The sequence below is a fragment of the Dromiciops gliroides genome, chromosome 2, assembly GCF_019393635.1.
Source record: "Dromiciops gliroides isolate mDroGli1 chromosome 2, mDroGli1.pri, whole genome shotgun sequence".
Classification (NCBI taxonomy): domain Eukaryota; kingdom Metazoa; phylum Chordata; class Mammalia; order Microbiotheria; family Microbiotheriidae; genus Dromiciops; species Dromiciops gliroides.
In genome coordinates, this window is record NC_057862.1 from 465,419,504 (window position 1) to 465,434,338 (window position 14,835).

Here is a 14,835-nt window from a genome sequence, read left to right on the forward strand (position 1 = left end):
CTTAATCTTATCAGAGTTGGCTCAAGGAGGGAATAACATATACACCCAATTGGGAGGAGTAATCTATCTAACCCTATGTATTCCTTTCAGCTGCCCAAATACTGAGAAAGTTCTTATGAGTTATAAGTATTATCTTTCCCCCATAGAAATGTAAACAGTTTAATCTTTTAATATCCCTCGTGATTTCTTTTTCCTGTTTACCTTTTTATGCTTCTCTAGGGTCTTGTATTTGAAAGTCAAATTTACTATTCAGTTCAGGTCTTTTCATCACAAATGCCCAAAAGTACTCTTTTTTATTGAAGTCCCATTTTTTTCCCCTGAAAGATTATGCAGTTTTGCTGGGCAGGTGATTCTTGGCTGTAGTCCCAGTTCCTTTGCCTTCTGGAATATTATATTCCGTGCCCACTGGTCCTTAAATGTAGACGAGAGACCATTATTTAAACAGGTTTCACTGCTAGGAAGAAATGAATGAAAAAGGATTTATTAAGCATTTACTGTATACCAAGCACTGTGCTAACCCTACAGGAAAGTAGGAGGGGAAGAGGATAAGGAGAGAATGGTGAAAGAAGGGAGGGCAGAGCAGGGGAGGGGATAGTCAGAAGCAACACACTTTTGAGGAGGAATAGTGTAAAAGAAGATAGAAAATAGGGGGCAGCTAGGTGGCACAGTGGATAAAGCACCAGCCCTGGAGTCAGGAGGACCTGAGTTCAAATCCAGCCTCAGACACTTGACACTTACTAGCTGTATGACCCTGGGCAAGTCACTTAACCCCAATGGCCTCATCAAAAACAAACAGAAGAAGGAGGAGGAGGAGGAGGAGGAGGAGGAGGAGGAGGAGGAGGAGGAGGAGGAGGAGGAGGAGGAGGAGGAGGAGGAAGGGAGGGAGGGAGGGAGGAAGGAAGGAAGGAAAGAGTAAATATCATGAGAAGGGAAAAGGATGAAGGGAAACAGTTATGATGACTGATTATAATGGTGAAATGTATGGTACCTACTTTTCTGGGCTATTGTGAAGAAAATTCTTTGTCAAGTTTAAGGTACTATATAAAAGTTATGATGAACAGGATGCTATCAGAAAAACCTGCAAAGACCTACATAAACTGAAGCAGAGTGAAATGTACTGTATACATAATAAAAGCAATAGTGTAAAATGATCTGCTGGAAAGGATGTCGCTATTTTCAGCAATGCAATGACCCAATATAACTCTGAAGGACTTATGAAAATTGCAATCTATCTACAGAGAAAGAACTGATGGTATCTGAAAACAGATTGAAGCATATTTCTTTTTGACAGTTCCTTAATTTGAAGTTTTGTTTTTATCTGTTTTCTCTCACAACCTAGCTAATGTGGAGATGTTTTCCATGACTACTCATGTATAACTTGTAATAAAATAATGGGATTTAGCAGATACTCAAAGGCCCACCTGGAGATTAATATAAACTGATTGAATTAAGTGAGAAGAGACTAACTGCTCTTACAATGAGCTTGATGCAGGCCCTGGAGAGAATATATATTCACATTTTTTGCGATCATTATTAGGGTGAAATGTGATAAGCCTGATAGAAGTGGAAATGCCCAAAGACTGGTGCTAAAGCTTCTACTTTAAGGCAACCACACAATTTAGATTTTAAACATCACAAACTTTAAAAAAAAAAAGTAATGGCCTCCCTAGACCTGTTTCCTTAATGTCAATAATGGAAATAATATCTGCACTACTTAATTCTCAAGGTGGCAGTAATGTTCTCCAATAGACATATCCCCAGTTCCTCTAATTGATCTTCATATGGCATAAACAAGATAAAGATCAGAGACCTAGACATGAACAAAATTTCAGAGGCTATTTTTCCAAACTTCTTATTTTGAAGATGAGCAAATGGAGGCTAAGGAAAGTTAGATAACTCATCCAAGGTTATATATATATATATATATAAATAAAATATTAGAGAAGGGACTCAAGGGCCTTCACCATTACAATTAGTCTCCCCTGCAACACATAAATGTCCTTTCTGAACTGTGGTTCCCAGTCTCAACAGGGTAAAATAAAGCAGGACAGTCACTTTATGACTTATGACTTTTTTTGTTGGTTTTTTGTGGTTTTTTTTTTTTGCGGGGGAATGGGGTTAAGTGCCTTGCCCAGGGTCACACAGCTAGTAAGCATCAAGTGTTCGAGGTCAGATTTGAACTCAGGTTCTCCTGAATCCAGGGCTGTTTTATCCCCTGTGCTACTTAGCTACCCCAACCTTATGACTTTTAATGCAGCCCAAGATTACCTTTTTTTTTGTATCCCATAGCATGCTGTTGACTCTTACTGACCTTGCAGTGCACTAAATGCAGTGTTGTTTCTCATTCTTCCTTTTTCTTGTCCTTTCTCTAGGGTTTGACACAGATGACTATCCCCATTCACTTATATACTCTCTCTTCTCTGTATTTTTCTTTCCTTTTCTTATAAATTGAAGCATAAAATACAACTATATTCAAAAGAATATAAACATAACTAAAAGGTTTTTTCCCTAAGTTTTCACAATACTGCTCTTTCTTGTTTGTCCTCCTTCATGTTTGACAACTGCTACTCAGACTCCTTAGGTGCATCATCTGCCCTTGACTGTACTCCTATGTACACTTTTGTCTTTATACAAAATACACTCTTGGTTATTTCATCAGCTTCCACAAATTTGAGCTCCAGCATAGTCAACATCACCAACTGGCTGCAAGACATCTTTCATCTATATGTCCATTAGGCATCTCAAACTCAACATTTCCAAACCTGTTATCTTTTCCTCTAAAGTTACCCTCCCCTCCCCCCAACTTGACTATACATGCAAAAGTAATGCCCAAGTTACAAACCTGGTTCTCATCCTAGACTCTTCACTCTTCTTCACACTCTATATCCAATTAGTTTCAAAGTCCTGTCTATGCTATTTCTAACTATTTCTTATCTGTCTGTTTCCTGGCAAATACACAGCTACTACTCTAGCCTTACCTCTTTGGTGGACTATTAGAATAAACTCCTGGGGGCAGCTAGGTGGCACAGTAGATAAAGTCCCGGCCCTGGATTCAGGAGGACCTGAGTTCAAATCCAGCCTCAGACACTTGACACTTACTAGCTGTGTGACCCTGGGCAAGTCATTTAACCCTCACTGCCTCACCAAAACAAAAACAATAAAAAAGAATAAACTCCTAATTAGTCTGAGCATTCAGTCTTTCCCCACTTCAATTCAGCCACCATACAGATATCACCTTGATATTTTTTTTAAAAACATAGTGATGTTCATGTCATTCCCCTGCTCAAAAAGCTTCAGAGGCTCCTTATTTCTCCTAAGATAAAATATAAGACCCTCATTTAGCATTTAGAGACCTTTAAAATCTGACTCAATTCTAAATTCCTAGAGCAAAATCCCATTATTCTCCTTCTTACAAACTACACTTTGGCCAAACTAGCCCATCTGCTGTTGCTGTACATAACATTCCATCTCCCATCCCTATGCTTTTGCACCCATCACCCAGGTGTTCTCTCCTCCCTTCTGTCCTTTAGAACCCATAAATCCCTTCAAGGCTCAACTCAAGGGCCATCTCCTCAAGAGTCTTCCGTAATTAATGCTCAACTCCCTAATTCCCACCCAAATGATTCATCTGAAAATGTATTGTCTCCCTTCAATAGAATGTAAGTTCCTTGAGAAGAGAGACTATTGTTTTCTTTTAGACTAGCACTTAGTTTAGTCTGGCATGTAGCAGGTGCTTACAAAGAACATCAATCCCTAGCATGAAGTAGAACAAAATGGAGCTGGAAAAGAAAATAAACTGGCCAAACTAGAGCACTTGTCATTCCCTCAAAGCAACTGCCACCTCCCTGCCTCCATAGCTTTGTTCCCACCACTAATTGAACCCTGATGTCTTCTTTCCACATTTAAGGCCCAGATCAAAAGATTCCATTGTCTTCCCTGATTCTCTACCTAGAAGTGATCTCTCCCTCCAATGATTACTACATTTTATGATACTCTACTTTGTACTTTATACACATACCTTTTACTTCCTCTACTAGATTATAAGCTTATGGAGGAAAATAAACACAACTGAAAATTGAACAAAACGAGAGTCTGAAAGAGCTATGATATGACTGATGCAGAAAATACCAACTATATACCAATACAATCAACTAAAATACATGAATTAAAAGCAAGAAAATTATGTATGTTGTGTTTTTTAAAGAAAACAATAAATGATTTTATCATCCTTCCTATGTCAAGATAATACTATGAATAAGATATAAAGAAGCATTAGACATCACCTTTCCATCCCCTCCTCCTTTCAAACCAATCCAAAATAGTGAGAAAAACAAAAACACAGAAAGCACCACATAAGTAGAAAAAGTATGAAGTTCAGAAAAGGGAAAAATAAATCAGTTTTCTAATGGAAAGGCAAAGACAACTAAACTTAGGATACCTGGGTTCTAATCTTGAATTTTAGGAAGAAAGGATTTAGTGCTAGAAAGGGTCATTAAAGACCAAGTAGTCTAACTCCTCTACTCTGATGAGGAAACTTAGGTGCAGAAAACTGAAATGACTTAAGACCTAGCTTACTATTTTTTTTTTCGCTTTATCTTCTGCCAATATTCTTACAGATTTCCCGATTCAATTTGACAATCCCTCCAACAACCTGTTTATATAATTTTTCAACCTATTCCATTCCAATGGTTTCCTTCTCTACCCCATTTCAACCACATAATTATGGTCAGACCTATAACTTCACCATCTTTCAGAACTTTGCCACCACCAGGATCTACTATTCTTCTTTGTATGTGGAAACCTTTATGTTTGTTGGTGTTTGTAAAATTCAAAATTCAGGGTTATTGGGGGGGGGGGGGGAATTTGAAATGTTTTTAAAAGAGGTATGCAAGGGGGCAGCTAGATGGCGCAGTGGTAAAGCACCGGCCCTGGATTCAGGAGTACCTGAGTTCAAATCTGGCCTCAGACACTTGATACTTACTAGCTGTGTGACCCATGGCAAGTCACTTAACCCTCACTGCCCTGCAAAAAAACAAAAAACAAAAAACAAAAAAAAAAGAGGTATGCAAGTCATGTAGTAAGTGAAGGTGCATGCTTCCCTAGTATCCATGCAATGTCAAAGTGTCTAGAGAAAGGGCCCCAATGGTATGATGAATGGACCCCCTAAAGAGGATATATGGAAAGCTATGGAACAAGAAGTGCACAGAATGAGAAGGTGGTGATGTGTGGCAATCTTCAAACTGGACACTGTATACCACTAATAGACCATTAAAGTACACTCTGTAAGAAAATTATTATTAATAATGGATTTCTTGGGGGACCCATAGATCACTTTCTCAGTCCATTCTCCTTGAGAAAATCCATCAAATCTCATCTAGGACAAACCCAAGGAAACAGACTGAAGGACCGATGGGATTAAACCACACCTAGATAAGGGACTTTGCCTTAAGCAACTTGAATAAGGGTCTTTTGCATTCTTTTCTCAGTCACCTCTAGAGTTCATTTTAATGTAGACCACCTTCAAGTCATGTTAACCAATGGAATTAAATTATGCTAACCAATTAGTTTTGATCAGTGTGTAATGACTCAAATCAAAAGAGGATAAAAAAGCCCTTGGTCTTCTCAGTCTTGAAGATCTTCTGGGTGTTCTAGGTCTTCAAGGTCTTCTGGGTATTCTAGGTATTCGAAGCTCTCTTGGGCATCCATGAGACCACATGCTGCCTTTCTGGGAGACCGCATGGGTCTTTGGGGGCTTTTCTCCGGCTTGCACTAACTGGCATGCTGAAGTTCTCCCTGCTTTCTCTACCACATGGCCTGAGATCATGAGAAGTCAGGGAGACACATGGTCAATCCTTTACTGGTATAATATTAATAAATTAATATATGCTTACCCAGAACTTGTGGATATAGCAATAGCAATCAATTTTTTAAAAACACAACTCATTCATATATTTTAATAAACATACTTTATAATGGAAGTTAAAATGTAATACATATCCTTTTAAGAAAAACTGAGGGAGAAGAGGGGAGATCCCTTCAGAAAAAAAGTGCAGCATAAACAATGATGTACAAATGAGCAAAGTATACTCAGAAGACTTGTGAGGAGGTCAGTCTGACTAGATTAGAGTTTGTGTTGGGAAGTAGGCAATAAGATTGAAAAGGGGGAGTAAAGCTGAATCGTGGAGGGCCTTTAAAGATAGACTAATGAGTTTATCTTTTTAGATATGTGTGTACACACACACACACACACACACCCCTCTTCCCCATCAAATCTCAGTTCCTTAGGAGCAGGAACAGTTTTCTTTTTGTTTATGTATCTCTAGTGCCTAGAAGAGTCTAACACATAGTAGGTGCTTTGAGAAAGATTGCTGATTGACTCATCTGATAACCAATGAGGAATCATGTAAGTTTCCTTAAGTGGAAACACTTAAGTTTCCACAAGTGGAGTGACCATGATCAAAGTGTTTTAAGATCATGTATAATATATGGAAATATATTAAGTATGATGGAACAGGGATGTGAGAAAGTGGCAGAGGAAGATACTGGAAACATGAGTGCTCTACACATAGTAGGCAAACATTTGCTAGTGATAATGATTATGATAATGTGGACAAAGATACCAATGAAGAGACTTCTCCAATAAAACCAGGTCTGCATTATGGTGGTTGTGGGAGGCCATGAAATGGAAAAGACAAATGTAGGAAAGAAAACTAAGGAAGAAAGAACAAAATTTGGTAGCTGGACGAGAAGCAAAGGTGATTCCAAGGTTTGCAGCCTAGGTAACTGGGGAGATGGTAATACAGTATCAATAACAGAGAGACTGCTAGCAGTGGGAGGGCAGTTTTCAGAGAATAATAGGTTCAGTTCTAGACAAAGAATCAGAGTTTTGGGTGATAGGAGAATATGTAAGCAGAAATGAGTGGCAGCACAGTACAGTGGAAAAAGTCATGGGGTTCAAATATTGACTCAAGTTAGTCACTTAACCTCAGAATGTCCTAGTTTCCTCATTTGCAAAATGGCCTTTAAGATTTCTTCCAGCTCTAAAACTATGATTCCATATTCAGCAGGATAAAAAAACTAGAGCTCAGAAGATAGGTGAGGATTGCTGAGTTAGGGAATCACCTGGATAGGTGAACCTAAGAGAAGAAACATGTTTTCCTTGCAAAAGAGAAAAAAGTAGAAAGCATATGACCAAACTAAGGTTTGGTCTTTAAGAGCAATGTCTGAAAAGACAAAGAGAAGATAGGCAGTGAAGGAAAGAGAGGTTTCTCTTACCAGAATGACTTGAAGCAAGAAAGAATTGTACAAGATTCCTACTGGGTAAGAAAGAGAAAAAGACTAGGATGCAACAATGTCTTATGTTAATTAACTGGCATTCTAATATTACATGTCCAGAGGTCCTGGTCAAAGAACTGTTGTTTTTACATCACCAGCTACCTGGAAGAGGCATCTATCACCCACATGAACAGCAAAAGCAATAATAAGTAGCAGGATTTATAGGAGCATTAAAGTCTAATAGTTTCAAACCTTTGCAAATAGCAGTGTTCCATTCCCATTTGTTACACACTGCAAGGAATTTATCTAAACATAATTGAAGAATGCCGCTGAAAAAATAATTTCGGTGTTTATAAAACTTCTATGTAATATCCAATCTGATCCTCCCCAAGAACAAGCTGCTGTATATAAGTTTCCTAGTCTTGCTCAAAAGGAAGTAACAATAGTTGACCACTCAGACACTCAGCAAGCCAGAAAGCAAATGCCAAACAATTGAGTGCCCTTGGAACATCCAATAACTTCACAGTAGATGTCAAGTTAAATATTTATTTTTCTATTTCAACACTCCTACACTTCCCACTCGCTCCTTAAATAAATGCTTCTAATTTTTTTTTCTTAAAAGTCCTGCATTACTCAGTAAACAAAATGCAACCCAAATTTCAATATCATTTTAACTAAGGGCATCAAGGGTAATTACAAGACTGGAACAAATTCAAGGGAACAGGAACAGAATGACTAAAGAATTCAGCAGGGCTTCAGTTAATGTCTACTTGAGAATTCTTTACAGTGAGTTATATAAAGATCGTTCCAATAAGTACAGTTACAGCAAAACTGTCAATTACAATCACCTATATGAAAGATTAGTTTGGACAGCATCACATTTCCTTGGGCTGCTGAGGCAAAGCAGCCTTAAAGAATTACCATAAAAGAATTACATAAAATGGAGCATTTCCCTAGAGCCTCATCTTCCTCCTAACTGAGAGGACTTTATATTCACAGGAGGCATGCATCAACTCATCCTTAAATTATATTTACTGAATATCTACATTCGTGAGGTACAATACCAAAAAAGTAAAGCAGTCACAGCATACTTTGTGACTAAACATGTAGTAAAGCACAGTATAATAGAAACTTGGTTTCTAGTACCAGCTCTGCTTAGCTTATGATCATAATAAAGTTACTTAACCTCTTTTCCCATCTGCAAAATATAGGTAATAATAGCTGTCTTGGCTAACTTAAAGGTTTATTCGGGGGATAAAATATGTATGAAAGTTCTAAGAAAAATGAAAAGCTACCACTATTTGACAAAAAACTTCTGGAGAAAAATGGTAAGCGCTCCAGTAGAAATTAGATTTCGACCAATATCTCATGCAATATACCACATTAAGCCCCAAATGGATACATGGCCTAGATATAAAAAAATCACATCATAAACCAATTAGAAGGGCAAAGAAGGAGACATTTTTCTCAACTATAGACAGAGAAAGAGTTCTAGAGCAAACAAGGGATAGAGAAAATTACATAAAATAAAATGGCCTATTTTTGTTACATAAAATTCAAAAGTTAAAAAAAATAAACAAAATCAAATGTAGTTAAAATTAGAAGGAAAACTGTTAACTTGGAGGTGGGAAGGGGGGGCTAAATTTTGGAGCAAGTTTTTCTGGGAAAGATTTTATATCCAGATAGATAGACAGACAGACAGACAGACAGACAGACACACACACACACACACACACACACACACACACACGGAACTGAGTCATTCCCTAACAAATAAACGATCAAAGGACATAAATAATAGACAATTCTCAAGTGAAGAAACACAACCTATCATTTGAAAAAAATCTACAGGGAAATTTACTTACTACAAAATAAAGAGGAACATTAGAGTCTAGCCCTTCCCACTCATCTCCTCAACAAAAATCTAGAGAGCACACCAGACTGAATTCTGATCAGGAAAACCAAGAAAAAGTCATAGTAAGTAATTTTCCAATCCAGAGATGTTTATGAAGACAGACAGCAAGGTCTGAATACACTGAGCTTGGGGTCTGGCTAGGAGCGTGCTAGCAGTAGCAGGAACAACAGCAGCAGCAGAAACAATGACAGCAGTGAGTGGTAGGGAGCATTCTAGTATCCAAGGATTAAGGGAGGACCAGGAAAGAGCACCAGAAATATATCCCAGGAGATTCCTAAGCAAGCACTGAGTTCAAAAACAGGTGCCATTTGACAGCTCCGTACTCCCCCCACCTCCCCAGTGTTGGATCAAGATCTAGAGCAAAGGGGCAGCTAGGTGGCTAAGTGGTTAGAGCACCGGCCCTGGATTCAGGAGGACCTGAGTTCAAATCCGGCCTCAGACACTTAACACTTACTAACTGTGTGACCCTGGGCAAGTCACTTAACCCCACTGCCTCACTTAAAAAAAAAAAGATCTAGAGCAAAGGAATGAGTCATGAGAGTTGGCCTTAAGAACAAGTTCTAAGAAGCAAAGGGTAGCTGTGCGGCTCTGATCAATGAAGCAGAACACAGTATTCTAGACCAAGGGGGAGCCAGCAGTTTAGATGTTCTGAACCTATAGAGCCTTTAATCTGTCAAAACTTCCAGAGACAGGACAATAGACAAAAAATAAGGTAAATAGGCCAAGAATTTGCAGAACTCAGATGAGGAAGACAATGAATAGACCACTTGGATCATGCCACTCTGGGAGCACTGAAAGCTTTCAGGGCCCCATCTGGAACTGTGAAAGCAGCAGATGATCCTAAGAAGACATAAGTTCAAGAAGTCAGGCATCCTGTTCCTGTCCCTATCCCCCATCAAGTATGTGGAGCCCAACATTAACATAAAGTCTGAAAGTACACTGGAAGAATGAGTAAACAAAACAAAATAACAATTATAACATATAACAATAATAACAATTATAGCATCAGGAAAGCTCAAGACACAAACAGAAGAATGATGAAACCATCTACAAGCAAAGCTTTAAGAAGAATTCCTAGAGGAATTAAAGAGGGAGCTAAAAAATTATCTTAAAAACCAACTGAGAGCATTTAAGAATTGAAAAAGCACCAGGGAAGAAAGAGATGAAAAAAAGAATTAAGAACTAAGGAAAATGACTCCTTGAAAATTAGAATTGGCCAAATGAGAGCTAATTCCTCCACAAGACATCAAGAAATACTAAAAACAGGGGCAGCTAGGTGGCGCAGTGGATAAAGCACCGGTCCTGGATTCAGGAGGACCTGAGTTCAAATCCGGCCTCAGACACTTGACACTTACTAGCTGTGTGACTCTGGGCAAGTCACTTAACCCCTATTACCCTAAAAAAAAAAGAAAAAAGAAATACTAAAAACAAAGCAGGAAGACCAAAATTATAGAAGAAAATGTGAAATACATTATAGGAAAAACAACTACTCTAGAAAACAGATTGAGAAGAGATAATTTAAGAATCACTACACTACTTGAAAGCCATGAACAAACAAAAAAGACATATTTCAAGAAATTATAAAAGATTGCCCCAATATCTTAGAACTAGAAGGGAAAGTAGAAATTGAAAGAATCCACTGTCACTTCCTGAAAGAAAACCCCAAATGAAAACTCCAAAGAATATTACAGCCAAAATTCTGAACTCCCAGGTCAAGGAAAAAATACTGCAAGCAACCAGAAAGAAGGAGTTCAAGTACTGAGGAGCCATAATCACCACATGAGATTTAGCAGGCACTGCTATAAAACAGTAGAGGGCTGGGAATATGATATTTCAGAAAGCAAAGAATCTAGGCTTACAATTGAGAATAAACTATTTAACAAAACTGAGTATAATCCTATAGGAGGAAAAATGGACCTTTAACAAAACAGAGTACTGATTTCAAGCATTCATGATGAAAAGCCTGGTGGATCAGTTTAACAGATTAGGCACACAAAATATCGAAGGAAAGAAGTACAATAATCTGGTGTTTGATAAACCCAAAGATTCCAGTTATTAGAACAAGAACTCATCATTTGACAGCAACTATTGGGAAAACTGGAAAGTAGTCTAACAGAAACTATGTACAGAGCAACTTATCAAAATATATAGATGATTTAGACATAAAGGATGACATCATAAGCAAATTAGTGGAATATGGCAGAAATTACCTTTCAAATCTATAGATAAGGGGAAATGATCATGGCCAATCAAGAGATAAAGTTCATAGGAGATAAAATGGATAATTTTGATTACATAAAATGAAAAGATTTTGCACCCAAAAAATGCAGCTAAAATTAGAAGAAAAGCAGGACTGTGTGACCCTGGGCAAGTCACTTAACCCTCATTGCCCTGCAAAAAAAAAAGAAAAAAAATTAAAGAAAAGCAGGAAACTAGGAGGAAATTTTTGCAGTAAATTTCTCTGATAAAGGTCTCATTTTAAAAATATATTCCCCAATTAATTAATATACATTAAGCATCTAATATGTGCCAGCTACTGTATTAAATGCTATGTAGAAAACAGAAATAAATTTACAAGAATAAAAGCCATTCCCCAAATGATAAAGGGCCAAGGGATATGACTACACAGTTTTCAGAGCAAGAAATCCAAGCTAACAATAGTCACATGAAAAATGTTCTAAATCACTAATAATTAGAGAAATGCATATTAACACAACACTGAAGTACCACCTTACATTCATCAGTTTGACTAAGATGACAAAAATGGAAAATGATAAATGCTAGAGATTTAGGGAACAAATTTAATACGAGGAGAGTTAATTGGGTGGCTGATGGACTCAGGCTACAAAATGAAGTATATTTTCTTTTCATTTCTTTCTTTCTTGGATTTGGTTAATGCATGAATTTGTCTAGCATGACTATATACATTTGTAATAGGTTCTGTTTTACTTGGCTTCTCAACTGGTTGGTGAGGGGGAAGAAGGAGAAAAAATTCAGAACTGAAGATAAAATTAATTTTTTTAAATTAATAAAGTATTTTATTTTTTTCCCGTAAAGATAGTTCTCAACTTTTGTTTATACAGGCTTTCTAATTTCAGACTTTTCTCCCTCCCTCCCCCCTCCCCTAGACAGCAGGTAATCTGATATAGGTTACATATATATATACACACATACATATATATAATACACACACACACACACACAATAACATTAATCCTATTTTCTGCATTAGTCATGTTATAAGAGAAAAATCAGAGCAATGATGAAAAACCTCAAAATAGAAAAAACAACAGCACCAAAAGCAAAAGAAATAGTATGGTTCATTCAGCATCTATACTCCACAGTTCTTTTTTTTTTCCTTGGATTTGGAGATCCTCTTCTATCATGAGTTCCCTGGAACTCTTCTGTACCATTGCATTGGTGAGAAGAATATAGTCCACACTCAATGTTGATGATACTGTGTACAATGTTCTTCTGGTTCTGCTCATCTCACTCATCATCAGCCCACACAAGACCCTCCAGGTTTCTCTGAACTCCTCCTGTTCATCGTTTCTTACAGCACAATAGTATTCCACTGTATTCATATACCACAACTTGTCCAGCCATTCCCCAATTGGTGGGCATCCCCTCAACTTCCAATTCCTTGCCACCACATAAAGAGCAGCTATAAATATTTTTGTACATGTAGGTCCCTTTCCCCTTTCCATGATTTCTTTGGGAAAAAGACCCGAAAGTGGTATTGCTGGGTCAAAGGGTATGCACAGCTTTATCGCCCTTTGGGCATAAAATTAAATTTTTTAAAAAAGGAAAAAAAATCCCCACCAAATCACTAGTAGTGAGAGAAATGAAAAATTAAAACAGCTATGAGGTTCCAATTCATACCCTTCTGATTGGCAAAAAATGTAAAGGTAAATAAATGACAACTGTTGGAAAATCTGTATGAAGACAGTCATACTACTATTTGTAGAGTAGTAAATTAAGGCATTCTGAAAAGCAATATGTAACAATACTCCCAAAATTACTAAACTTTTTTGACCAAGCAATACCACTATTAGGCATATACACGTATGCACAAAAATGTTCCTACTAGCTTTTATTGTTATAGCAAAGAGCTAGAAATTAAGGAGGTGTCCATCAACTGTGGAATGGTTGAACAAATTACAGTATATTCATGTAATATAATATTATTGTGTTTTAAGAAATAAAGGGAACATTAGGAACAATTTCTACATTAGTTATAATTTATACAATTTATACAACACTGTAAAGAAAAACAACTTTATAAGACTTGAGAACTATGGTCAATCTAATAACTAACCATAATTCCAGTTAGATGAGGAGGGAGTAAAAGATTCAAAATGTCAAAAGAGACACAAATTTTTGGACTTGACAAATGTGTGGGTTTGTTTTGCTAAACTATGCTTATTTATTAAAAGGATTGTGGTTTGCCTGGATTGTTTTGGTTTGTTTATTTTGGGGGGGGGTGGATCTAGCAACAGTAATACTTAAAAAAAGAAAAGGAGGTTATTTTTTTTCAAAATACAAGAACATGTAATGCCTTGAAAGTAGCATGTTATATGTCTTATAATGCTTTTTTTTTTTTTTGGTGAGGCAATTGGGGTTAAGTGACTTGCCCAGGGTCACACAGCTAGTAAATGTTAAGTGTGTGAGGCCGAATTTGAACTCAGGTCCTCCTGACTCCAGGGCTGGTGCTCTATCCACTGCACCACCTAAATGCCCCTTATAATGCTTTTTTAAAGTTAGTTATACATACATAGAGAATCATGGTTTCACATAAAATCCTCTTTCTGTTCTATGCTGGATATGGAAATTTTTTTGGTGTTCATTTAGCTGAGAATAAAAGAAAAGTCAAAGTAAAAAGCCCTATAAAAACATATTGTCTAAATTATGTATATCACTTGGCAACTGAAATTGAGGGGATTCCCATCAACTGGGGAATGGCTGAACAAGTTGTGGTATATGAATGTGATGGAATACTACTGTGCTATAAGAAATGATGAGCAGGCAGATTTCAGAAAAACCTGGAAAGACTTATATGAACTGATGCTGAGTGAAATGAGCTGAACCAGGAGAACACTGTGCACAGTAACAGCAACACTGTGTGTTGATCAACTGTGAGACACCTGGCTCTTCTCAGCAATGCAACAATCCAAGACAATTCCAAAAGACTCATGATGGAAAATGCTCTCCACATCCAGAAAAAGAACTATAGAGTCTGAATGCAGATCAAAGCTTACTATTTTTACGTTTTTTGTTTGTTGTTATTTCTTTCTTGTGGCTTTTCCTTTTGTTCTGATTCTTCTTTTACAACATGGCTAATATGTGTAACATGATTTTTATATATATCTGCTTGCCATATTGGGAAGGGGGAGGGAAATGAAGAAGGGAGTAAGATTTGGAACTCAAAGTCTTACAAGAATGAATGTTGAGGTCAATTTTTCCCTTTCTCCTTTACTTTTTGCTCTCCTATCCTCAGTTATTTTCCTCACCATTATTACCATTAAAAGGAAAGAGTGTGGGGGAAGCTAGGTGGCACAGTGGATAAAGCACTGGTCCTGGATTCAGGAGGACCTGAGTTCAAATCCAGCGTCAGACACTTGACACTTACTGGCTGTGTGACCCTG

At 37.4% G+C, this 14,835-nt stretch overlaps 1 protein-coding gene across 1 annotated transcript in view; it reads right to left on the reverse strand.

Annotated features, from left to right (window-relative positions):
* NUDCD3 (NudC domain containing 3) overlaps positions 1-14,835 on the reverse strand; it is a 125,247-nt gene that overhangs the window by 66,906 nt on the left and 43,506 nt on the right. The gene's annotated exons all lie outside the window — the stretch shown is intronic.